Consider the following 25,342-nt stretch of genomic DNA (forward strand, 5'->3'; position numbering starts at 1 on the left):
TTGCAGTCCCGCAGAACCTTATTTTGTCCACAAGCAACTGCTTGCCTAGTCCACCATCTGCTCCCCCGTTCCATCCACAACTCCGTCCTGAGAGGAAGATGATTTCACGGCGTACGTCGTTGCTACCACTGACCTACGCACATCCTAACCAAACCGCCGATTGCGTTAAAGGGTCCACCCGCAAGGGACACGTCTGTTCTGCCGCGGAGTGTAGAATTCTCAAGCTGCGAAAGACAAACATTAGGGGGATGTAAATTACTACACATGGACATGTTTTACTTACATTCATATGCATCTACTTACAACGCACTAATTTCATACGTGTTAAAGGAACCTTCAGGGTGGAGCCATTGTATCACCTAGGCAGCAGAGCTGTCGCTGCAGAACGTAAATATGAAGCGGGTTATAGCTGACAGTAACTCAATGTTCCAATATACAGACCCAACACTCACAAAACAAGGTGCACCTGGTATTGCAATTTGGTATCCCATTTCCTCGCCGTATTGGCCACCGAACCATGTCTTTGGGAGTGTACTATCGCAGGGGTCCAAACGCCGGAGAAGTCATCATCGCGTACAGCATTTCGAGCTGAGGCATGGTCCCCAAATTAGGAACATATAGAAACTGCATAATTTTGGTTCAAACATGGTACAACAAACAATAAGAAGTCACGTTACCACGCGTTCCATAAGCTGCTCTCGGTCGCTGACCATATTCACGTCCGGGAAGGAGTCCAGGTGGTAGACGGTCTTCTCCCCAAATTCGACCACCATGCAGTACCAGTGCATGAAGATATCCTCAATGGGGATGAAGATCTGACAGCAGACGAAGAAAATAAAAAACTCGAAATTAGTTCCAATGGGGTCAGCAGCCCTGAAAGTAATGCAAAATGCCAAAAAGTCCATATGGATTGAGACACAAACCCTGTTCAGGAATCTTGTTGGTTTCAACCAGAAAGGCACGTATATCTCGTTGAGCTCCACAACAGACAATCCCTTACTAACGTCATCCTATAATAACAAATAAATATACTTCAGAATCCGGTAAAATATGCAGATGTCGTTGCATCCTTGAGTTAACCACTCACAGTGAAGCTTGGTAGGAGACACCAAAAATTGGGATGCTTAAGGTGCTGTATAAAACAAGTGTTGCACATGGCCACCATCTCCATGACGGCTCCGTCAATGGGACGCCCAGGTATGAGGGATTGGATTTTTTCCGCCTTGTTAGTCTGTACTGGAGCATTCTCACAAGAGTATCTCTGCAATAGATGCCATGGTTAATGTTGTTGTTCAAGGATGCAGAATTGTATAAACATCGCGTCAAAGTAATCAGGAATTATAACATACTCCATCGAATGACCATCCGAGAAAAGGAAGTTGAACAGGAGTGTCTCCGCTCGGTTAAAGTCCATGGCATATGTTGCCTTGTACTTCTACGTTAAACACACGGGGTTAAATGAAATTCAAATAAGAACGCAAACATGGAGGAAATAATTAAGGAGATGATTTCTTCATACCCGTGTGTTAGCCGGCGACGAGGTAGATTTGTCACGCTTAGCAGGTGCTGATTTGTTCACTTTGTCAGAAGGGGATCGAAATAGCCTCTTTAGCCTCTTTTCCTTCATAGCTGGAACGGTGGACTGTCTATTGGGACGGTCCTCGTCGGTGTCAGGAGCTATTATCGGCCGAGTAGCATGACTATCGACTGGGACACCCATTGGTGTCACGTCTAACACTGCACCGCAAGCAACACAACTTTCCTGGGACAAAATCTCAGCCGACTCAGGCGTGGCTTGCACGAAGAATGCTGCTCCAGTCCCATCTTCCGCCCTACAAATGATGACTTAAGGGATTAGGTATCTACACATGTAACGTATAAGTGGAAGGACGTATGCAACACAATGTATCTGCCCCATGAATTTCCTTACCATAGCCTCGGAGGTTGCTGTGTCCCGCCGGAAACATTGAATAGGTTCGTCGGCTTCATCTCTCTTGAGTGAGGGTGTCTGACAATCTTTGCTAATTGGTCGTGAAGCCTTGCTTAGTGTATGTTTGTCACTTTTTACGCTTAAAAGCGAGCCATACCGAATTGTGTTAGCGCTAAAATTTTCCCCCAACATTGAAAAATGGCGCTTGCAACCCATGCCTCCCTTTAATCATCCAATTTTGGCGTTTTCTGGAGCAATGCCTCATTAACGACATCCGTTTCAGATGAATCTACTGTTACACATATGCTTTCTATCTGAACTTGGTTTTTGTCGTCTTCTGTGGTGTATCTCAAAAATACTAAAATGTACATACGAATAAAAACTAGACGACCACAACAACAAATGACGAAAATGATTCAAACTGAATAACTGTATATATATTTGTTACATTTAATTTCACAATAAATTCTTCAGATAATTCCAAGATAATTATATCATGTCTAAAAATTATATTTATACTGCCTACATATTATTTAACTATTGACTTATAGATAATTTTGTGGTCAATTCGTCAAAATATAAAACACAAGTATATACTGATCGGATCTTAGTTATTATAAAGAGTATTATTATAGATTATTACCTGAATATTTTTATAATGTTTAAATGAAAATTATGTAAAAAGAAATATCGAAAAAATTATTCAGAGATGCAAACAAATTATATTTAAAACGCAAAGCAAATACCAAGAGTTTCAGAGTAAGCGTACACCAGAAGCCGTGGACCGTAAATCAGGAGTACTAATCAGGGAACCCTAAACTCGAAACCACGTGAACCCGGCCCGTCCAACCTAAGACACATGGACCCGGACCCTAAGCCATGAACTCGTTGACGACCCCGAACCATGAAACCACCCGACCGGCTCACCTTGCTGTGGCCCCTAAGTCATGAACCCCCGACAACGAACCATGGACCGTGTACCATGAATCGTAACCACGAAACCCTAAACCCTAAACCCGGATTCCTAAGCCCTCGAACGCTTAGCCGTGATCCCTAACGGACATACCCCAGAGCGTACACCAGAAGCCGTGGACCGTAAACCAGGAGCACTAATCAGGGAACCCTAAACCCGAAACCACGTGAACCCGGCCCGGCCAACCTAAGACACATGGACCTGGACCCTAAGCCATGAACTCGTTGACGATCCCGAACCATGAAACCACCCGACCGGCTCACCTTGCCGTGGCCCCTAAGCCATGAACCCCCGACAACGAACCGTGGACTGTGTACCATGAACCGTAACCACAGAACCCTAAACCCTAAACCCAGATTCCTAAGCCCTCAAACCCTTAGTCGTGATCACTAACCGAAATTTGTATAAATTTATGTTCCATATGAACTCTTTATAATATTGTTAGGTAAAGAAGTTTTGTCAACTACTGTTCTTGTTATTAGCAAACCTAAAACTAATTTTAAAAAAATACTAATAAAAAATTAATATTCTTTTGATTAGATAAACATACCAAATATCTAAAATCATTTTTTATCGTGCAACACTAAACACGAAAGCACATGAACCATGAACCATCAACCATGTCCTCACCCTCTCGATTCCAATTGGAACTGGATAATGACACCAGTTCACCAGGGACTTTATTAAATTCCATAATGAATACATTAATGTCAATTACCCGTTTTCACAACCTTCCACAAACACTTACAGCCCTTTCGGCTACCACATTTATGAGACAAAGTTGTGTGCTATTCAATTTACTCCGTATTAAATGTTACACTTCAATCTTTAAATTAGTTTCAACCTGACGTGGAATGACTTTAAATTTAACTTCAATTGCATGCAATGCACTATCAAACGTCAAAATAACGCCAAGCTTCAAGACTAATTATGCAATAAAAAAACAATATCATATTCGAAGCTGCATGTAACGATAATTTTCATTTTTTCTGTGTACGAACCCTTGTAAACCACGCATAAAGAAATAAATTGTAAGTATTACATAACAACGTAACATAAACATAAAAGTCAGAATCCTTACCCAAAAAGTTGCATAATAAACCATTCACCAGAAACCCTAAAACCGCCAACCATGAACCCTAACCAAGAAACCCCAAACCCTAAACAGTAAACCGTAAACCCAAAACCCAACCAAAATTATCCACGGCCGTGCAAGGTTTCCCAAACATCCATCCGCTCCCTCAGCAGAGCGTTCTCAGTCTCCAATTCAGCGACACGGGAGTCCACGGACAGACTGGAGACCCGCTGCAACTCCAGAAGCCGTTCCTTGCAACGCTGAGCCACCTGGAAATTGAAATCCAGGATCTCCTTCCCGGAGTCTCCCACAACCGCCTGCAGAGATACAAAAGTGGCATCTTGCCTGGCCATGCGTTCATCGGCTGAGTACCTGCCGAAGGCAGAAAAATTGACTCCCTCCAGCGGTCCAGCCACTTGCACCATATACCCATAATAGCGCTCGCCCTGGACATGTACGCAATCACGCGGCACAAACACTGGAGGCTCTGTCTTAAGGGCGTCGCATGCCCTGCGTAGCATCTGCTCAAGGTCCTCCATGATGACATACTCGTCAGGATTCACCGTGGGGACAACCTCTGAACGTTCAATCGCAAAAAAACAATAACAATAAGTAAACCTCAACCATAACCGGGAAAAAACATAATCTAAAATCGCCTACCCTCGTCGCCGAGAAGGACGCCAGGAGCAGTTCCTCTGGATGAACTACCTCCATCACCAACGCTGGGAGTCGACATTGTTCCAACCCAATAAACAGCGATTCACTCACAACAGGATGTAACAACCTTCAATCTTATTCACAAATTCATTAGCGAAGTTATCTCAAACATCAAACTTATTTATATATGACATGCCTCATCACCTTCTCCAATCCAATTATGTATACACAGTTTTCTCATTGGACAGTCATACCGCTTCCCCAGGGCTTTAAATTCGATAATAAATGCATTAAGCTCACGTATCCGTTTTTCCCACCTTCCACCATAAGTTCAGGGCTTTTTTACCTCACATTAAACGCGTCACAATCTCTCTTCTCTATGTGATATACGAAACGATTTTCAAAAACAAAAAATTCACATACATGATATTAAAAGCCTTAACTATGCAGATTACAAACCTAATTAATTATTCATATATTAAATGACAAAATATTTGCCCCAACGTTTAACGTTATTCTGACTACACGTGGAAGAATCTATACTACTAATTACAAGTTTCAAAAAGTATAGGTAACTAACAACTTTTGTTTAACAATGTGTGAACAGTGTAAAATAATAGGATTAATAGAGTAAATTTAATTAATAGCATTACATTAGGGTGTAGGGTATTTTTATTAATAACATTCCTCATACACTTTTCACTTTAATATAGTTACGCTTACTCTAACGTTTAATATTACGCATATATTATTCAGAACCTATTTGCTACACTACAGTTCAGGATTCCAACGGGATCGGTGGACTTATAAATATGGAGGCACACTCCTTTGTCACACTCCATATCCGCAACTCTATACACATATCCCCCACCTTATCGAAATACGAACCAACAGGAACAAACGTAAAACGACAATGGACCGTTTCTCAAATACCCCCTTCCTTCCGAATGACATTTGGGTTACATTAACCGTTAAAGTTGTGTCAAACTCCATTCAGGACCTCTGCAGTCTCATAATGACTTGCAAGGCTGCACGGGATGCGGGAGACGCGAATATTGTTCACCGCAGTGTTTCTATACCGCCACCGCATGCGACGCCGTGGTGGTGGAGCCGCGACACCGAGGCAACAAGATTCTTTGACCGTTGCATGGCCGCTGGCCATCCAGAGCTTCTGTTTCGTGAGGCGCTTCGGGAACTCTTCATCAGACGTAACCAAGACGTTGGCTTCCAAATGCTGATTAGTGCAACAAGTAGAGGCCATGAAGCAGCCAAATACGCACTCTCGATGACGTTGCTGCTTCGCAGGGACGACAACGATGGAAAATGGAAAGGGCTCGAACTGTTTTGCGAGCTAGATGCGGCTGGTTTACTCGCTGATTGTAATGCAAGGTGCTTCTCAATACTGAATAACTTGTGGCCGGATGAGGTCTGAATGCCCCATATAGAAGAACAACATACGGTGTGTGCCTCGCCCAGGTGCTCTACCAGGAGCCACATGGGTCCTCTGTATGACAATCGCAGACGGGCAGCAGAGAGAAACTCTGTCCATGCTTTCGGAGGGGTCGTTCATATCCCCTGCATCCACTGTCGGGCGGACTACGAGTTGCTACTCTTCGTCAACCTCCCATGAGTTATGTTCCCAAGTAGATTTAATGTTCTGTTGTTTACACTTTTCCTGTAAAAGTTTCGTACAACATATTTGGTTACTGAAATCAATTTTCATTAACGATTGCACATGCTTTAGTTTGTAAATTGTCATATTTCTTTCATTGATAACAGTACAAAACTAAAAAACAGGTTATGATTTCTACTTGTCAACTTAAATAAACTATGAAACCAAACCATATTTGAAAGTAAAGGTATAGGTAAACCATTATTTACCTAAAAAATTTTAATACCTTGCCCGGTTCTTTTATAAGACTCGGTTTTTTTTTTTTATATTTTGGTTCAACCGGGTTTCCATCATTCATCGAACCAACATTACGCTAGTCCAACCTTACTTTCTGGTCCTTGCAGAAGGACACATCTCATCCATACATTCGACCACTTTTTTCAGCCGTTGGAAATGTTACAAAAATATAATTTCCTGTTCGCATCACAAGACCAATCGTCCTTGGGTATAAAAACCTCCAAATCCAACCTCCCATCTTACCCGAACTCAACACACCTCTCCCTTCGAATCTCAATATAGTCCGAGCCAAAAAGAGATACTATGTTATTTTCCGTGGGAGGGTCCCTGGTATCTATAGTTCCTGACTGGCCTGTCATAGCCAAATTAACGAATTTAGCGGCAACCTCCATAAGTCTTACCAAACCTTCGATGAAGCTCGTATGACGTTCGAACAATTCTCCTCCGACAGACGCTTACAGAATCAGCTCAACCATAATGTTGCTCTACTGCATCGTAGTCAACCACCAACCATTCAGCAGAACCCATTACTGATGGCTGACCAAGTACTCCCCTTCGAGGAAGGCTTACAGGGTCATCGTCCAAAAGAACATGGAGACAACCACCCAATTGTTGACCAAATACTCCCCTTCGACGAAGGCATACATGGTCATTGTCAAATAGAACAAGGGGACAACCACCCAACTGTCCGTCAAAACAACCGATCCAACCAAACACAGCGGCAACAAATTCCTTACCCGTGTATCCTATTTATCTTCGTTACCATCTTCGTCCTATACTTAGCTTTGGTTAGGAAGTAGGCTACTCTTAACCTTAAAACACCACCTACCACCATGTGTTACCTGCATTGTAGTAGGCTTACTTTTCACTGTCTTTCACTGTTTACTTTTTAACATATATTCTATTGTATTAATTACTTTAATCTTCAGTTCACGCATAACATCAGGTTATTATTCCAGCATAATTGTCATTAAGTCATCAAAGTATAATTATTCATATGTGATTTTAGTACTTTAACCCGTTAACTCATTTACTCTCATCCTCTATTTACGACACCTAAACACATACGGGACATGCATTCCAAAAGCCACCCCACGACAAATTTTTTTCTGCACATTGTGTCACCGCAAGCACAGCCGTACAGTCCAAGCCAATCCCCGAAAAAAGACAAAACAAAAGTAAGCATATCTTCTTCTCATGCAGGGATATCTCTGCCAACATTTAAAATAACCACTGCACAATAACGACAAAACAAATTTGAGGGTCAAACAAACAGAATTTCACCCGAATCGTACCTCGTTGTATTATAAGGTAACGTCATTAATCATAACATGATCACCACTAATTAACACAAACTAAAACACATTACATACTACTTTGCGGTTTAATCACCAAAAATAAAGGACACACAACAATAACTGAACAAATACAACATAACCAAACACCAACGACACATTCAGAACACACACATCAAACTCCTTCTTCTTCGACATGGTGTCTTACAAGGGAATCGTACTGGCCTTCAGCTTCTCGTAAGATTCTTCCAGTTGACCTACCCCAGCCCGAAGCGCGTTATTTGAGTCGCCAAGAAGCTTCACCTTTCTGTAGTTATAATCCCGAATCTCTTTTCCAGTTACATCAAGCAACACGCACATCATCTCATAAGCAGCATCCTCTCTTGTAGCTTTTTCAACCATCGAGAAATGACCATTGACAAATAGCTCTATCTCAAATGGATGTCCAGGAATAACAACCGTGAAGCCAAAGAACGGGCCTTGCTCTCCGAAAAATCGTTCCACCTTGAAGAAACAGGGGCAAGGGATCTCTGCCTTTAGGCAAACTTTCAGCAACCACTCCTCCATGCTGCTCACAACTGCGAAATCCACGTTAAGCTCCTCCGCCGGAATTACAGGAATCCCTTTTGCACAGTCATCGAACAACAAAAATCGCATAAATTAATAATTTTAATAACCGGACATAAAATGACCAGAATAAACATCACTAACAAAACTCCAAATCGAATAAAATCACATTCCATTACTGCAAAGCAGAGCTTCATAAATACACTAACTTTTAAAAAGTGAATGTCGTTTCACAAGTCTTACATGAAACAATTGAAAGGCAAGGATAGCCTCCGCCGGAGACAGCCAATTTCTTGTCGCCACCTCCATCCGGCGTCACTCGACCAGTTTCACCACTATGACCTTTCTCAGCACAAATCGACGACATCATCGCTTTGAAGCACGAGCATGCGCGTTCAAAGCTATTGAATCCGTGAAACTCAGAAAACGTATAATCCAGAACTTGCTGGTTCGCCTCCTCCCAACTGGTGTATACACCGGGCTTGTGCCCCTTCGTAACGGCAATGAACAAGAATCGTTGCATATTCACCTCCATCTCTCCTACCCTCTCCTATCCTTCATACTCAACTTGCGCCTATATATAAACATTTATTCTCCATTCAAAGTTAGGTGCTTCGTTGTTTCTTTATGTTTTTTTTTTGGGTCACACATGATTGTTAACGTTTTCTAAGATTTATGAAGTTCAATTCCTCCCTATAATTTTTTTCCCGTTCCCTTGAACTTTGTTTTATTTTCGGAATCAAAAAATGTAAGCCCACAAATTTTAACACAATATATGCCCAAACTGGACCAAACAATTTCACCAGCCAACCAAAAAACATGTTTCAGTCTCACCCCATAATTTTTCGCCATTTACAAAGCAGTTCCAATGAGGCCAAATTAAAACTCCACCCATTAACCCCTCCCTCCCTTCACCAGTGAACTTTCCACCTGACACATGCCACCTCACTGTACCTCACATTTGCGTGGCACTCTCTCAAGTTGGACACCAATGCAGAAAAGACATGGTGCACCAATCTTCTCATTTGGACCGGTGCATGCTATAACTCACCTGCCTTTCGCAACCTGCGAATTGTGTCAGATATCAGCATGCATTTTCTTTTTGCAAGTTATATAAAAAGAGATAGACCCATCCATTTATATACAGGTATTTCACCTAGTTGGTTCATTTTAGTGAAAATACTAATTTTGAATCCATAATAAAATTTTTACACTAATTTTCTATCTCTTATAAAATATTAAAATAATATCTTATTATTATTATTATTATTATTATTATTATTATTCTGTTTTATCATTCGTGCAGTTTCTGCTGTTGTTGTGGACGGTGAATTTGTCGTTAGAATGGAGTTTAACTTCAGAGAAGCTGTGATTGCAGCAGTTAAAGAATATACGATTCAGAGGGGCGTCGATTATAGGGTGTATGAATCTGAACCGACGACATTCTATGCTAAATGCGTACATTACGGAATAAGTTGTGATTGGCTTATCAGAGTTAGTCTTATAAAAAGACAGTATTGTTGGGTGATAAGGAGGTATAACAGTAGTCACATGTGCATCAGATCCACCATCTCTCAAGATCATGCCAAACTGGACTCTGGTACAATTGCAAAAGTGATAAAACCATTGGTTGAAGCCGACCCATCTCTAAAGGTGAAATCTGTAATTGTTGAAGTGCAGTCGAAGTTCAACTATACAATAAGTTATTGCAAAGTATGGTTGGCCAAGCAAAAAGCAGTTGAGAAAATATTTGGTGGGTGGGAAGCTTCTTATGAAGCTTTGCCGACATGGTTTGAAGCAATGGTTGCAAAAGAACCATCAGCAACTGTTGAGTACGAAACTGCATATGCTTACTGAGGGGATGAGTTGGTTGAGGATCTCAGGATTTTGACGCGAGTCTTTTGGGATTTCTATCCTTGTATTAAAGCATTCAGAAGCTGCAAGCCGCTGATACAAGTAGACGGCACACACTTGTATGGAAAATATAAAGGGGCTCTCTTGGTTGCAGTATCACAAGATGGAAATGGGAATATCGTGCCTCTTGCATTTGCCATAGTCGAGGGTGAGACTGCCGATGCTTGGCACTTTTTTCTTAGCCATCTACGAACGCATGTAGTTAATCGAGATGGTGTTGGTCTTATCTCTGATCGACACGAGTCTATTATCTCAGCTGTAGGTCATAGTGATGGAGCATGGCAATACCCGAGGGCTATTCACATGTTTTGCATCAGGCACATAGCTTCTAACTTCTTGAGAAGGTTCAAAGTGCCACAAATGCAGAAGCTGATTGTCAACATAGGTAAATAAATTATTTACATTTTATGCAGTTTGTGGCCGATGGTGAAAAGTTAACAACAAACTGATTGTATTATCTGGATTTCGTTGTTCTCTTCTGGCAGGCTATTTTAGAACAATCCGTGAATTCAACATGTGTTATGAGAGATATTGTGAGCAGGGTGTGGCTTACAAGCAGTGGCTCGACAATATTCCTCGGTTGCAATATGCCTTGGCATATGATGAAGGACATCGCTGGGGACATATGACCACTAACCTAGTGGAGTGCATTAACGAAGTTTTGAAAGGAGCACGCAATCTTCCTGTGACAGCCGTTGTCAAGGCAACTTTTTACAGACTTAATGTCTTGTTCACAAGGAAGAGAGCCGAGGCCAAGGCTCGTATAAGTGCAAGTCATCTATTCTCTGAGTATGCAACTGAGAAAATCCAGTCTAATCAAACGGCATCAGGAAATATCCAAGTTAATTTATTTGACAGGCAGAACGAAGTTTTTAAAGTACAAAAGATGCCCAGTGGTTTAGAGTTTGTAGTAAATCTGCATCTAAGACATTGCGATTGTGGTGAGTTTCAGGTCGATCGAATTCCTTGTCACCATGTATTTGCTTATTGTGTAAACTAGCGCCTAGATTGGAAGCAGTATATGCATGAGGTATATACAATGGCAGAGATCTTAAAGGTGTACAGAACTCGATTCAGGCCACTAGGACATCTAACAACATGGCCTGTGTATCAAGGACCACGACTAGTACCCAATCCTCACCTCAGGCGAGTGGCCAAAGATCGTCCTAAAAAAACACGCTTCTTGAATGAATGGATGTGCGTGATTTACGTGGTCCTAGACGTTGTAGACTTTGTGGTGGTGAGGGTCACAACTGAAGTAGATGCCCGCATCGTGGAGGAGCTAGTGCTAGTGGTTCGGCTCCGAATGAGTAGTTGTCATCTTGGCTGATTTTTAACTGTCCCCATTTATGTTATTTAATCTTGTATTCAGTTATATCCATTTAACTCACTTGCTCTTATTTTTAGTTGTTTCCATGTTATTGATTTAATCTCTTTTTTAGTGTTGTCCATTTAACTTGTTTAGGTGATATTCAGTTAAAGTTTGGTTCTTTCAAGTCACATTTCACACAATTCAATAGTTAAACTCTTACATTTTTAAAAAAATTTGGAACTACCCTTTAGGGTTCCTTTAATCTCAACAATTCATCAACCATGTTCACAACAATCTAAACCCTAGTGTGCACTATCATTAAACAATGGTCTCTCTATTATGTATAATAAATATTAGTACAATGGTTCATTTAGAGAAAGTTTTCTTCATGCTTCGTGCCATTTTGGAACATCCTTTCTTTACCCTCTTTTTGATGGTTGACGGAGACCACCTAGAGGCACTTTTACGAGTCGGGTCAATCCTAAGGTCATATCCCTTATCCTGGGCACCTGAATGATAACAAAAATTAGCCCCAGTCAATACTCATGTATCAATAATATGAATACCAACCAGGGTGAATAGCAAACCTAAATCAACAGCTAAAAACAATTTAACACAATACTATTACTATATCACTAAATAATGTCTCATAAACATAAATATCAATCCCATTCAATGCATAACAATCAAATTACTTACACCTGCTTCGTCAACCATTTCATCACTTGTATCAACCTCATCAACCACATCAGGAACTAAACCAAGCTGATCGACTTCATGCTCCCATGCACAAGTCTTGTCAGCCGTGTTGTCAGTCTCCTCCTCATCCTCTTCGGGCATAGAAATCCGTGTCAAAGTCTGGCGACATCCAATCCCCCTATGGGCACTCCTACCAGAATCAACAGAGCTCTTCGGCATAGAGTGCTCAGAAAAGGACCGCGGTGGACGGCTCGCATCCAAAGATAACCGACCAGGACCCTCTTGAGGCACCGGCACCTGTACAGGGTCCTGGATACCACTGAGATGACTCAGGACCCTGAACCCAATCAATAATATGCCTATACTGTTCCTCATCATGTGTTGATGTCCCTAGTATTTGTGTCAACGAATAGTGCGGTGCCTGGGTCGGTATGCATTCCTCGTGCATCGTAGAGGGCTGTGTGTATGACTGTATGGTAGGTTGAGTGAAAGGTTGTGCATATTCCTGTGAGTATGGTGGATATGATATAACAGGCTGAGTGAAATGTTGTGAATATGGTTGTGTGCATGGTGGGTATGCTTATGCTTCTGGATGTGGTAGGTACGGATACGGTGGGTATGTATATGGTTGTGAATATGGTTGTTGATCTTGCCGTGGTGGGTGTTGTTGCTGAGCTGGTTGCTCTTGTTGATGTGATTGCTCTTGCTATGGTTGTTGGTCTTTATTGACATGCTCGGAGAGACGCAGGTGATGACCAAAATTACAAACATAACAGTCCATGTACTGCTCAGAAGGTTGATAATGGTCGCCATGTGCACCGGTCAATATGGATGCGGGACTGTTTAACCACTGTGAGATCCATTTTTTGTGTTCTATGCTCCAGTTCTTGTTTTTCGGTCCCGTCAGCACTATGTTGTGGGATGCGCCGAGTTTCATATGTTCAACTAGCGGGTCTTGATGAAAGCCAAATTGTCTTCTGACCCTATCAGTGGGATGCCACTCCACAGTCTCAAAGCATATTAAAGGCACAGTCGCACTCCAGAGATCTGCACCATCGTTGATCTCAAATGGAATAAGATGCGGCGTAATCCGGTTGGGACTGTATGCATCCCACACAAACTGTAAAAACACATCAAATATCAAAGTTATAAATGAGCAATCATCAATTTAATATAGCATAAGAAAAAATCTAAATGACGAAACAAGTACCCCGTCCGGAGAAAGATCGTCCAACCTTCTCCTGACGTCAGCAGTTGTCCAATTTTTATACTGCTCGATAGCGATTGAAAATCATTCCACCTGGCATATTGCAACAACTCGTATTTTTATAAAAATTTGGACATAACCTCTCCTAAATGTGGACTTAACCACCCTTAAGGGTTCCTTCAATTCATAAATCATTTCAACCATCAACCACAATGTCATCAAATTAAATCATAAGTGATTCGTAATATCAGTTGCTACAGTAAAAAACACTAAATCCACATCTTAGCTAAATTTTACCTGCGAGCAAGTGGAAAGCTAGTATCCATCGGCAGTGGTCCTATTGACGGTAGTCGTAACCATGCCCATACAAGGAGCAACGGCATAGGACTATCAATGTCCTTGCAATCATACCTAGATGCCCTACATAAGGATCGATACATGTGTGCAAGGCAAGCTGAACCCCAACTAAACTTGTGAATATGAGAAAAGTCACGAAGCAACGGCAAATACTTCCAGTGCACACTGATTCTAGATTTGTCACTAAATAACGTTGTTCTAAATAGACACATTATGTGACATTTTACATAAATTTCCCTACTTACTGCGTTAGTCAAATGTTGGCGCCGCTTTAGGGTGCGGAACCATGCTAGCTTCACTCCGCTTCCTTTATGGCTGTTCAGGCCAGGAGCAATACCAAATTGGGTCATGCACTTATTCTCTAACCCACTTGTGCTGTGGTCAGTTGATCCAGTAAATGGCAAGCTGTGAGTTTGGAGTCCAAAAATCATGGCGACGTCCTCCAACGTAATCGTGCACTCGCTGTGTGGAAGATGAAACGTGTGCGTCTCAGGCCGCCACCTTTCAACTAGTGCGTCTATAGTTGGACCGTGAGACATGATCCTTCCAATCTGAGATACATGATAGAATCCGCTCTCTCTGAGTTGTTCTTCCACCCTAGCATCATATGAGTTTATTTGGTGTAAGTGTCTAGTGTGCAGATTTCTTAAACCCTGAAAACAAAAGTAATAACTAACCGTCAATAACCAGAACTAGTCAATATTACTAAATTAATACTCGGTTTAGTAACAAATATAATTAATAAGAGGAGTACTACACATACAAGTCATTTTTGTTTACAAGTCTTACAAGTTGGGCCTAACACGCGCGTTACTGAGCCATCTTCGCGTGTTTCATCTTTGTTTTCTTTTTTACGAAAAAGAAGAAGAAGAGACACAGAGAAAGAAGAAGAAGAAGAAGAAGAAGAAGAAGAAGAAGCACGGAGAAAGAAGAAGAAAAAACAGAGGCACAAAAAAAATGTGAAAACGGCGTGAATATAAATGACTTGTATGAGTTGTATGGAAAAGCGTTTTCTCTTTGCCTTCGATCTCCTTCTGTTTTTTTTTCATGGTTTCTGAAATCAAGCTTTGAAATTGTTTTGAAGATGATGGAACTTCAGAAATACACCCGAACAATTACAAAAATACACCCAAACGATTACAGAAATACATCCAAAGGATTACAAAAATACACCCAAACAGTTACAGAAATAAACCAAACGATTACAGAAATACACCCAAAGGATTTAAGAAATACACCCAATATAGGGGGAGACAGTGTATTTCTTCTTGAAATCTTTTAATGTTTTGCTGGTTAAGGATTAGGCACATAACAGAGACAATCTAGAAAAAAAATCTAGAAGAACAGTAAAACAGTACCTTGAATAATGTTTCTTCGTTTTTTCTGGTGAATTTGATGAAGGAGAAAGAGAAAACGAAAAGAGGAGAAGAAATTTCAATAAAAAAAAAAAGGAAGGAAGAGGTGGTGTTGATGACGATGATAACGAGAGAGAAATATTACGAAAAAAAAGAAAAGAAGAAGAAGAAGAAGAAGAAGAAGAAGAACGAAGGTCAGCACAACGTAAATAAAAAAAAAAAAGAAAAAAAAAAAAAAAAAAGAAAAGAAGAAGAAGAAGAAGAAGAAGAAGAAGAAGAAGAAGAAGAAGAAGAAGAAGAAGAAGAAGAAGAAGAAGAAGAAGATGAGGAGGAGGAAGAGGAAGCACGGAGAAAAAAGAAGAAGAAAAAGAGGCACAAAAAAAAACGTGAAACGGCGTGAATATAAATGACTTGTGTGACTTGTATTGAAAATCACTTGTATGTGGAGAATTACTCAATTAATAATTACTAAAAATCCAAATAATTTATAATTACTAATTGAATTATTAATTATTAAGCATAACAGTAAACACAAAAATTACTTACATATACAAGATGTTAAAGATATTCTGATATATGCTCGTCAGCACGTGTGATGTCACGCTTTTTCATTTTTGTCTTTAACGCTACACTAAAATAATATAGAAAGAAATTATTTATATTTTTCTTTTTTCTTTTTTACTGAAAACAATAATAATAATAACTATTAATCTATTTACTAAACACATATCCTAAGAATTACTAATTATCCTATCTAAATATGTTTCCATTATTTTTCAATATATATTGCAAAAATGCCTAAAATTACTAAATTAACAAAGAAAATATATTTTTTAACTACTCCTAATCAACTAATAATTAATTTATTTATCTACTTAATCAAAAAACTATTTTAAAAATATTATATACTATTTGTTTTTAGAATTTTTAGTTCAAAAAAATAGGATTAACCCTAACTAACTACTAATAAAACGTTTAAAATATTAACCATTTTCTATCTTTGACTGACTGCCGTTTTCTTTATTGTGGGAATGTGGGGTAAGTAAAATGGCAACTTCCAGCTTCTTCAAACAGAATGAATAATAGGAATGGAGACAATGAACTGAAGAAGAAAGAATGAAGGAAGAAGGGAGTTGGCGTTTTCATTAACGTGTGGAAAGAGAAAGGAACCTGCCACGTGTCGATCATGCACAACAAAACGTCGGTGACATTTTGATCAACACGTCAGTGACATTTTTCACATAACGGCGTCGACGTCTTCCTTGCGGCTCCCATAGCGCCGTTAAACTCTCCTGTTCGGTCATTTTTGTGGGTAACACCACCTTTGGTCCAATATTAAAAAAAAAAGTTCAAGTTAGACACAATCTCAAAGGCACCATAGCATTCACCATTTTTTATATATACATAGTGTTTTTGAATAACATACCTGGCCAGTTTTTTCATTGACAAAGGCATTACTGCAGTTGAGGCCTCTATAGATGATGCAAGGATGATGAGTATGCAAATAATTCAAACCTTCAAGAATCTGCTTAGACCATTTCTTTAGAGCCTTCAAGAAAACATGTTTGTGCCTCTTCCGGTATTCCCTCAGATTGCCACTGTTACATACCTCAGTAATGAAATTGAGTGTGTTGTTCATGTCATCCTCCCAGAAGGCGAAAAGTGAAATGATATGTTCATTGGAAATGCTTTTGAGCAATGTGACTTCAGAGTAATGCCTATCCACCATGGAAAGATTGATAAACCACTATTTTATGGTATATTTTGGATTGAATTGAGTGAATTTTATCAACTATTCTCACACTTATCCATATAAATTGCATGTTTTTAAGTTTCCTTTCTAATTTTATGCTATGATTGAAAACATGCTTCTTTGGCCTTAAAATTGCTAATTTTTAATCATCTTTTATTACCATTCGATGCCATGATATGTGTGTTAAGTGTTTCAGGTTTTATAGGGTAGGGATGACTTAGAAGATGGAAAGGAAGCATGCAAAAGTGGAACGAACACAAAGATTTGCAGATTTGAGAAGCTGGTACCGACGCATACGCGTGGCTGACGCGTGCGCGTGACCAAATACAACGTCTACATGACGCGTACGCGTGACCTTGCGCATAGTTAAACGATGCGTATGCGTGGCTGACGCGTACACGTGACGAGCGGCATGTGCCTCGATAAAGAGAAAACGCCGGGGGCGATTTTCGGGCTACTTTTGGCCCAGTTTCAAGCCCAAAAAGAAAGACAAGAGGCTGGAGAGGGGAGCTGGAAAGGGTGGATTTCTCTCTTTAGGTTTTAGGGTTTCTTATTTTATTTTCAGTTTCATTTAGGTTTAGATTCTACCTCTCATCTTGATTCAAGTTCCTCTTTTAATTTCCTATTATTACCTCTTTGCTCTTTTAATTTTATATGTTATTTCCTTTACCTTGTTACTTTATTGTTCATGACTCTTTGTTGATTCTAATTTCTTTTTAATGCACTTTGAGGTATTTTATGTTTATTGTCGCTTTCTTCAATTTGTTGTTATTGTATTCTTGCAATTGTTAGTCTTAGATTTTACTATTTCTTGTTAATTTTTTATATTTTTATTTTGTGTCTTCCAAGTGTTTGACAAAATATTTGGTTGGATTTTAAAATAGATTTTTGTGTTCTTTTCTTAAATTGAGTAATTTGGAGACTCTTGAATTGTCAAAGTCTCTTGTTGATTGGTGATTGAAAGTTGCTAGTTGGGTTGAGTTTCAATAAATCTAGTCTTTGATTAGGATTTGTGAACTTAAGTTGATTTTGCTCACTTGACTTTCGTTCAATAGTTAGAGGTTAACTAAGTGAGAGCAAAAGGCAATTACCATCACAATTGACAACGATAATGGGGATAGGAATTCCAATTCTCAACCCTTGTTAGGACTTTTCTTAGTTATTAGTTTATTTTCTTGTTATTTACATTCCTTGTTCATCGTTCAAAAATCCCAAAAATACTTTTCTACAACCAATAATAAGTACACTTTCCTGCAATTCCTTTGAGAGACGACCCGATGCTTAAATACTTCGGTTATTTTTATTGGTTTGCATTGTGACAAACAAATTAAACGTTGATTGAGGATTGAATGTCAGTTTAGAACTATACTTCAACGTGATTATTTTTGAGAAATTCTTTACCGACATTTATCCTCTGTTAAGTTTTTGGCGCCGTTGCCAGGGAATTGCAAATGTGTGCCTTATTATTGGTTATTGTATATATTATGAATATGTTTGCCTCTTACTTCTTTGTTAGTTGTTGCTTGTTTCAGGAGTTTGTTTTCATTATTTCTTATTAGCTTTTGATTTTATTTTGTCTTTTCACCATAAATTCTCACCCCTTTGGCTATGAGTGTGGTTACAACTATGTCGTAGGAAATGGGAACTCCAATGAAGGCTTGCATCAAGGATGGGAGAATCAAAGGTGGGAGGAGGCTCAAGCATATGATCAATCTTCATGGCAACAACCCTCTCCAATGCACTATGAGCAGGAGCCATTCCAAGATGTATACCAATCAGATGGCTATGGTGGACCTTCTTGTGACTATCAACAACCTCCACCATATGCATATGAACCTCCTCCACAACATAGCCCTCAACCATACTCACAAGCCTCATACCACCAAACACCCTCATATGATCCTAATCCTTATCCACCACACCAACCACCATACGAACTATACTTAGAACCACAACAATTCCAATACCCATACTCCCAAGAACCACCACCTCAATATACACCACCTCCATGCTCTTACCAAGATGAACCACCTTCCTATCATGAACCCTTCCTCCCAAGCAATGAACCCTTATATCCATCCCAATCTCCAATGGGTGACACCCTTGGTCTTATTCTTCAAGGCCAAAGCGAGATGCAAAGGACGACACTAGAATTCGCAGCTGCCTTGACCGAGGTAGTAAGTCGATTAGCTTCCCAATGTTTGGACACTCAACGAACTCCCATGGCCTCATGCAGAGAATCTAATGAAGAACGGAGCATGAGAGAGAGATTAGAAACTCCGATAAAAAATGAGGAGTGTGACTTTGTATTGGAGCAATTGGAGGAAGCCGTAATTGTTAAAGTTTTGTTGAACTTGCTTGAAAAAATTTAATTTAGAACATGGTATTAGAGCTCAAACACACAAGCCTAGTGATATTTTTGAACCTATTTGATTGGTTGCATCTTATCAACCAATATTTTATTTTGGTGTGTGTTGTTCTCTCTAAGATTATAATCTTTGTCTTGATTGATTCTATATTTTCATTGTTTGATGTATGAACGCATTTATACGATTGAGGCATTTGTTTCACAAAGTTCACATACCCAAATAGCCTTACCTTTTCATCATTCTTTGCAAACCAATGCTGAGCCTATTTTAACCCATTTGTTTTTTATTTTAGCACATCACTAACTCTAAACGGAAAATAATAAATGTCCTTAATTTAAATCATTGATTAGTTTAGACTAGTGTGATTTAAGTGTGGAAAAATTGGGTTTGGGAATATTTGATTTGGGAATTGGGTATGTTATACTTTTTGTAAGAAAGCGAAAAAAATATATAGTTGGGCACATATTCATGCATTCAATACTTGAATCATATGCATTAATTTCTCGTTCATATATATTATTCACCACGTATATAAAAAGAATAAAAAGAAAAAAAAAAGAAAAAAAAAAGAGAAAAAAGAAAGCAACACAAGGGGACAAAATGTCCCAAAATAAGTGGTGTTGACAATGCATATGTATTGTTCTCAAATTTGGGATGCATGAATATGTGGCAAAAGATAGTCAATGGGTAGTCAAGTTTTTGCATTTTGATTACATGTGTTAGAAACAAGAGACTGAGAGAGTAATCTGAAAAGTGTATTATTGAGTTGTGTACTGAGGTACAATATACAAGGGGTATTTATAGGTGCTAAATGAATCAAAGTAATAAAGACATAGAATCCTACAATTAATGTACAGATATGCTATATAAATATAGACGATGCTAATTGATCTAAATTGATTTTAATGATTCTCTAACATCCCCCCTCAAACTCAAGTGGGAGCTAAGGATACCAACTTGAGTTTGGATAACAAAGTCCGAAAGCGAGTCGGGTGATGAGCTTTCGTGAAGATATCAGCAGTCTGATCCAGTGTCCCAACAGCAATGAGACGAACAACATCAATAAGGATACGTTGCCGAACAAAATGACAATCAATCTCAATGTGTTTGGTGCGTTCATGAAACACATCATTATGGGCAATCTGAATAGCACTGCGGTTATCACAAAAAACATCAGTAGGGGACGACTGAGGAGCACCCAGATCTTCGAGAAGCCAACGAACCGAGATAACCTCAGCAGTGGTGTCAGCGAGGGCACGGTACTCAGCTTCTGTGTTTGAGCGAGCAGTGAACGTTTGCTTCTTAGCACGCCAAGAGATGAGAGCATCGCCAAGAAACAAACAGTAACTAGTAGTAGAACGACGATCAGTGGGATCACTAGCCCAATCAGCATCAGAGTATGCCTGAAGGGTCAAAGAGGAATGGACAGAAAAATAAAGACCATGAAATAGAGTGCCTTTGACATACCGAAGAATGCAAAGAACTGCTGCATAGTGAGTAGTACGAGGAGCAGACAAGAACTGGCTGAGGACATGAACTGGATAGGCAATGTCTGGTTGGGTGATAGTCAAGTAGACGAGACCTCCAACTAACTGGCGATAAAGTGTCGGATTATCCAAAACAGTGCCATCCATAGGGGTAAATCGAACATTAGGCTCAAGAGGAGTAGACTCAGTGCGACTATCTGTAATCCCAGCGCGAGCAAGAAGATCTGAAGCATACTTAGCCTGAGAGAGATAAATTCCATCATCTGTGGAGATGACCTCGAGACCAAGAAAATAGCTGAGAGAACCAAGATCCTTCATCTCAAAGGTACGGTGAAGTAAGGCCTTGAGATCAGAGATACCATCAACATCATCTCCAGTAATGATCATGTCATCAACATACAAAAGTAGAAGAACAACTCCACGGTCGATTTTACGAATGAAAAGCGCATTCTCATGAGGACTAGAAATAAAACCAAGACTGCATATGGTAGTGCTAAACTTGTCAAACCATTCACGAGGAGCTTGCTTAAGTCCATAAAGTGCCTTGCGAAGGAGACAAATCTTACTGGAAGGACAAGGATATCCTGGAGGTGGTTTCATATAGACTTTCTGTTTCAAATCCCCATTAAGAAATGCATTCTTCACATCCATCTGACTGAGAGACCATCTTTTAACTGCAGCAATGGCAAGGAGAGCTCTAACAGACGTAAGGCGAGCAACAGGAGCAAAAGTCTCTTCATAATCAATACCATACTCTTGCGTACAACCTTGAGCAACCAAGCGTGCCTTATAACGGTCAATAGAGCCATCAGAGCGAGTCTTGATCTTGTATACCCATCTACTACCCACAACTTCCTGATCAGAAGGAGGATCAACCAAATCCCAAGTGTGTGCTTTTTCAAGTGCCTGTATTTCTTCCTGCATTACTTGTTGCCAATTTGGATTTGTGGAGGCTTCTCTGAATGACTTAGGTTGATGTTGATGAAGAATAGTAAAAAAGCAATGATAATCAAGAAGATGAGGAGGGAGATTCCTTACCCTAGAAGAACGAGTGGGAGGAGGAGGCATGACACTAGGAGCGGGATCGCCGTCCGAACTAGAATCATCTGGAGATGGAGAAGGTGGAGGATCAGGAGCCTCGAGGGGTGGACTTGGGGTAGACCCTGTAGTATCATCACTAGGAAATAGATCAACATTTGGGTTAGTAAAAAACAGTGACGGAGTAGAAGGAATGGACTCAAAGAAGGAAAAACTAGAGAACATGTGATGCTCCCAGAAGACAACATGACGAAATATACGAATACGGCGAGAGATAGGATCCCAACAACGATAACCCTTATGTTCAGAAGCATAACCAAGAAAACAACACATGCGAGCCCGAGGTTCAAGCTTATTATGTTCATGAGGCTGAAGAAGGACAAAACAGACACAACTAAAAACACTGAGAGAACTGTAATCGGGAGAAGTACAATAAAGACGCTCAAAGGGAGTAGTGTTACCAAGAACAGAAGAAGGGAGTCTATTGATAGCATGAACAGCAGTGAGGACAGCTTCACCCCAAGCACGCTCAGGACAGGAAGAGGAAATAAGCATCGCACGGACAGAGTCAAGAATATGACGGTGTTTACGCTCAGCTCTGCCATTTTGTTGAGAGGTACCAGGACAAGAAAACTCGGACAAAGTATCCTGTTCAGCGAGAAAATTTAAAAGTTTGGAGTCACGATATTCCATAGCATTATCACGTCTGAAAATTTTAATGACCTTTGAAAACTGAGTTCGAACCATAGTGGCAAAGTTAATATAAATCTGAGGCAACTCACAACGATTAGTCATCAAATAGACCCAAGTAAAACGTGAATAATCATCAATAAAGATGACAAAATATCGAGCCCTTCCATAGAAGCGGTGGGAGCGGGGCCCCAAACATCAGAATGAATAAGATCAAAAGGAGAGCATGCAATAGAGGAATTATTATTAAAGGATAAGGCAGGTTGTTTTGCAGTGTGACAAGAAATGCAAACTAAAGACTCATTTTGAACTTGACCTAAAACACCCGTAGATATAAGAGGACGTAATTTGCCTAAGGAGCTATGGACAAGACGACGGTGCCACAAGTGAAGAGTAGATGGAGAGGAAGCAGCACAGAGATTTATAGAGGAAACATGAAGGTTCTCGAGCTCAAATAAGCGTCCGACCTTACATCCAGTCCCGATGATCTTTCCCGTCTGACGATCCTGCACACGACAACCAAAATTTGAAAAAATGACATCAAAACCAAGTTCAACAAGCTGACCGACAGAGATAAGATTAAAATTTAATTTTGGAATAAAATAAGCATCAGAAAGATGAATATTGGACTGTGAAATAACCCCGTGATGTGATGGATGCAAGAGGGAACCATTAGCAGTGTTAACAGAAGGTGCATTTGTAGTGGGAGACAATGACGAAAAAAGATGACGCAAAGGAGACATATGATTGAAACAACCAGAATCAAAATACCATTTAGAATTACTTGGAGGGGTGGAAAGAGTAGCGGGGGTATTACCAGGAAAGGAGAGAAGTTGCCTAAGAAAGGTTTCAATATCTGATGTTGAGACAGAAGGTATGTTGAGAGATGTGGAAGAGGTGGACTCAGTAGCAGCAGCAGCAGCAGAGGCAGGCACATGCGAAAAGTTGTTGGGACGAGGTTGATACTTATTCTGATCTGAGCGTGGTGGTCGAGTAGGACAGGTAGCAATCAAGTGACCCGAGAGCTTACAATAATGGCAGAACAGTTTCGGGCAGTTGGAGCCAATGTGGCCTTTTTGTTTGCACTTACGACATTCAATAGAAGGACAGTCGGAGAAGGAATGCCCAGGCCGATTACAATTGCGACAGATTTCGCCCTTTCTGTCGGTGGCAGCAAAGACAATTTCACTTTTAGAACGAAGCAATCCCAAGCGCGTTTCTTCAGACTTAAGACGAGGAAGAGCATCTTCAAGACTAGGCAAGGGATTCTGATGAAGAAGAGAAGCCCTGACCGGCTCATAGTCATCAGTAAGTGCCATTAGAAATTGGATGAGACGTGTCCAGTTCCGATAATCCTCATATGCCTTAGCATCAGTGGGATCTTTAAGAACAGGCTCACAAGAGGTCAACTGATCCCAAATAATCTCCATCTGAGCAAGAAAATCAAAAACTGCTTGGCCACATTCTTGCTTAAGGCTATGAAGTTCCTTAAGCAGTTGGTACTGATGAGAGAGATCAGAAATAGTGTAACGTTTTGCCAAATGATCCCATACTTCTTTAGCAGTTTCAAAACGCCCAAACTGTAAATGAATGCCAGGAGTAGAAGTGTTGCGGAACCAGGTGATAATCTGATGATTTTTACTATCCCAATCTTCTAATTTCTCTGCATAGTCCTTCTTCTTCTCAACATCCTCCTTGGATTTGGAGGCACCATCTTTGGATACAGTTGGCTTAACAGGACAAGCAATATCACCAGTCACATATCGCCATAATTTTCGCCCTTTAAGAAATCCTCGCATAGCTTCAACCCAATGTGCATAGTTGGAGCCATTAAGAATAACAGGGATAGGCTGAAAGACATCCGGTTTTTCCATAGCTTCAAAAATTCCAAAAATACTTTTCTATAACCAATAATAAGTACACTTCCCTGCAATTCCTTTGAGAGCCAACCCGATATTTAAATATTTCGGTTATTTTTATTGATATGTATTATGACAAATAAATTAAACGTTAATTAAGAATTGTATATCAATTTTAGAACTATACTTCAACATGATTATTTTTAAAAAATTCTTTATGGACATTTATCTTCCGTCAAGTATCATCATCACTCAAGTTCCCAAGCTTCACTTGGTTCCAAGCCACTCCTGTTCCCTCTTCTTTATCAAATGCTCTGTACACAATTTTGAAAGCACCACTTATTCCTAGTGTCTCACCGTATCTGCCATATCTTCCGGTTGGATCAACTTTAACAAATGGTTCTTTGTCTCAGGACCGGTGTTTACAATTGGCATCTACCACCAAAACATATTATGGATCAAAATTAGAACTAATAACATCCATAAGAAAATAAAAATGTTATATATACAAAATTTTGTGTATAAATATATATTGTTTAACTTATTTTATACGAGTAATTAATTTGACAACTAATTTTTAGTGTGACGTAATATGATTGTAAGAAAATAATATAGTATAAGAAATTGATACGAGAATAAAATTAATATGGTTTAAGTATCCACCAAAATAAAAATGTCTATTTTGATGGTAATTAAAGAAATAATTTAATGATAGCGTGGAAATAAAAACTGATCTGTAATATCAAATTGAATCAATATAAAATCATTACATGATGTGTCTGGATGTTATACTATTCAAATAAAATTTTAATATATTCTAACAAAAATATTGTTGAAACAAATTTAAGTGAAAAAAAAATAGAATTCACCTTTAAAGTTTTGGAAGAATTTTAAAT

General features: G+C 39.7%; 1 pseudogene; it reads right to left on the minus strand.

The window, feature by feature from the left end:
• Positions 1–25,342, minus strand: part of LOC107606988 — a 34,121-nt pseudogene that overhangs the window by 5,686 nt on the left and 3,093 nt on the right.

Source organism: Arachis ipaensis, chromosome B07 (genome assembly GCF_000816755.2).
Source record: "Arachis ipaensis cultivar K30076 chromosome B07, Araip1.1, whole genome shotgun sequence".
In the NCBI taxonomy this organism is placed as follows: Eukaryota; Viridiplantae; Streptophyta; class Magnoliopsida; order Fabales; family Fabaceae; genus Arachis; species Arachis ipaensis.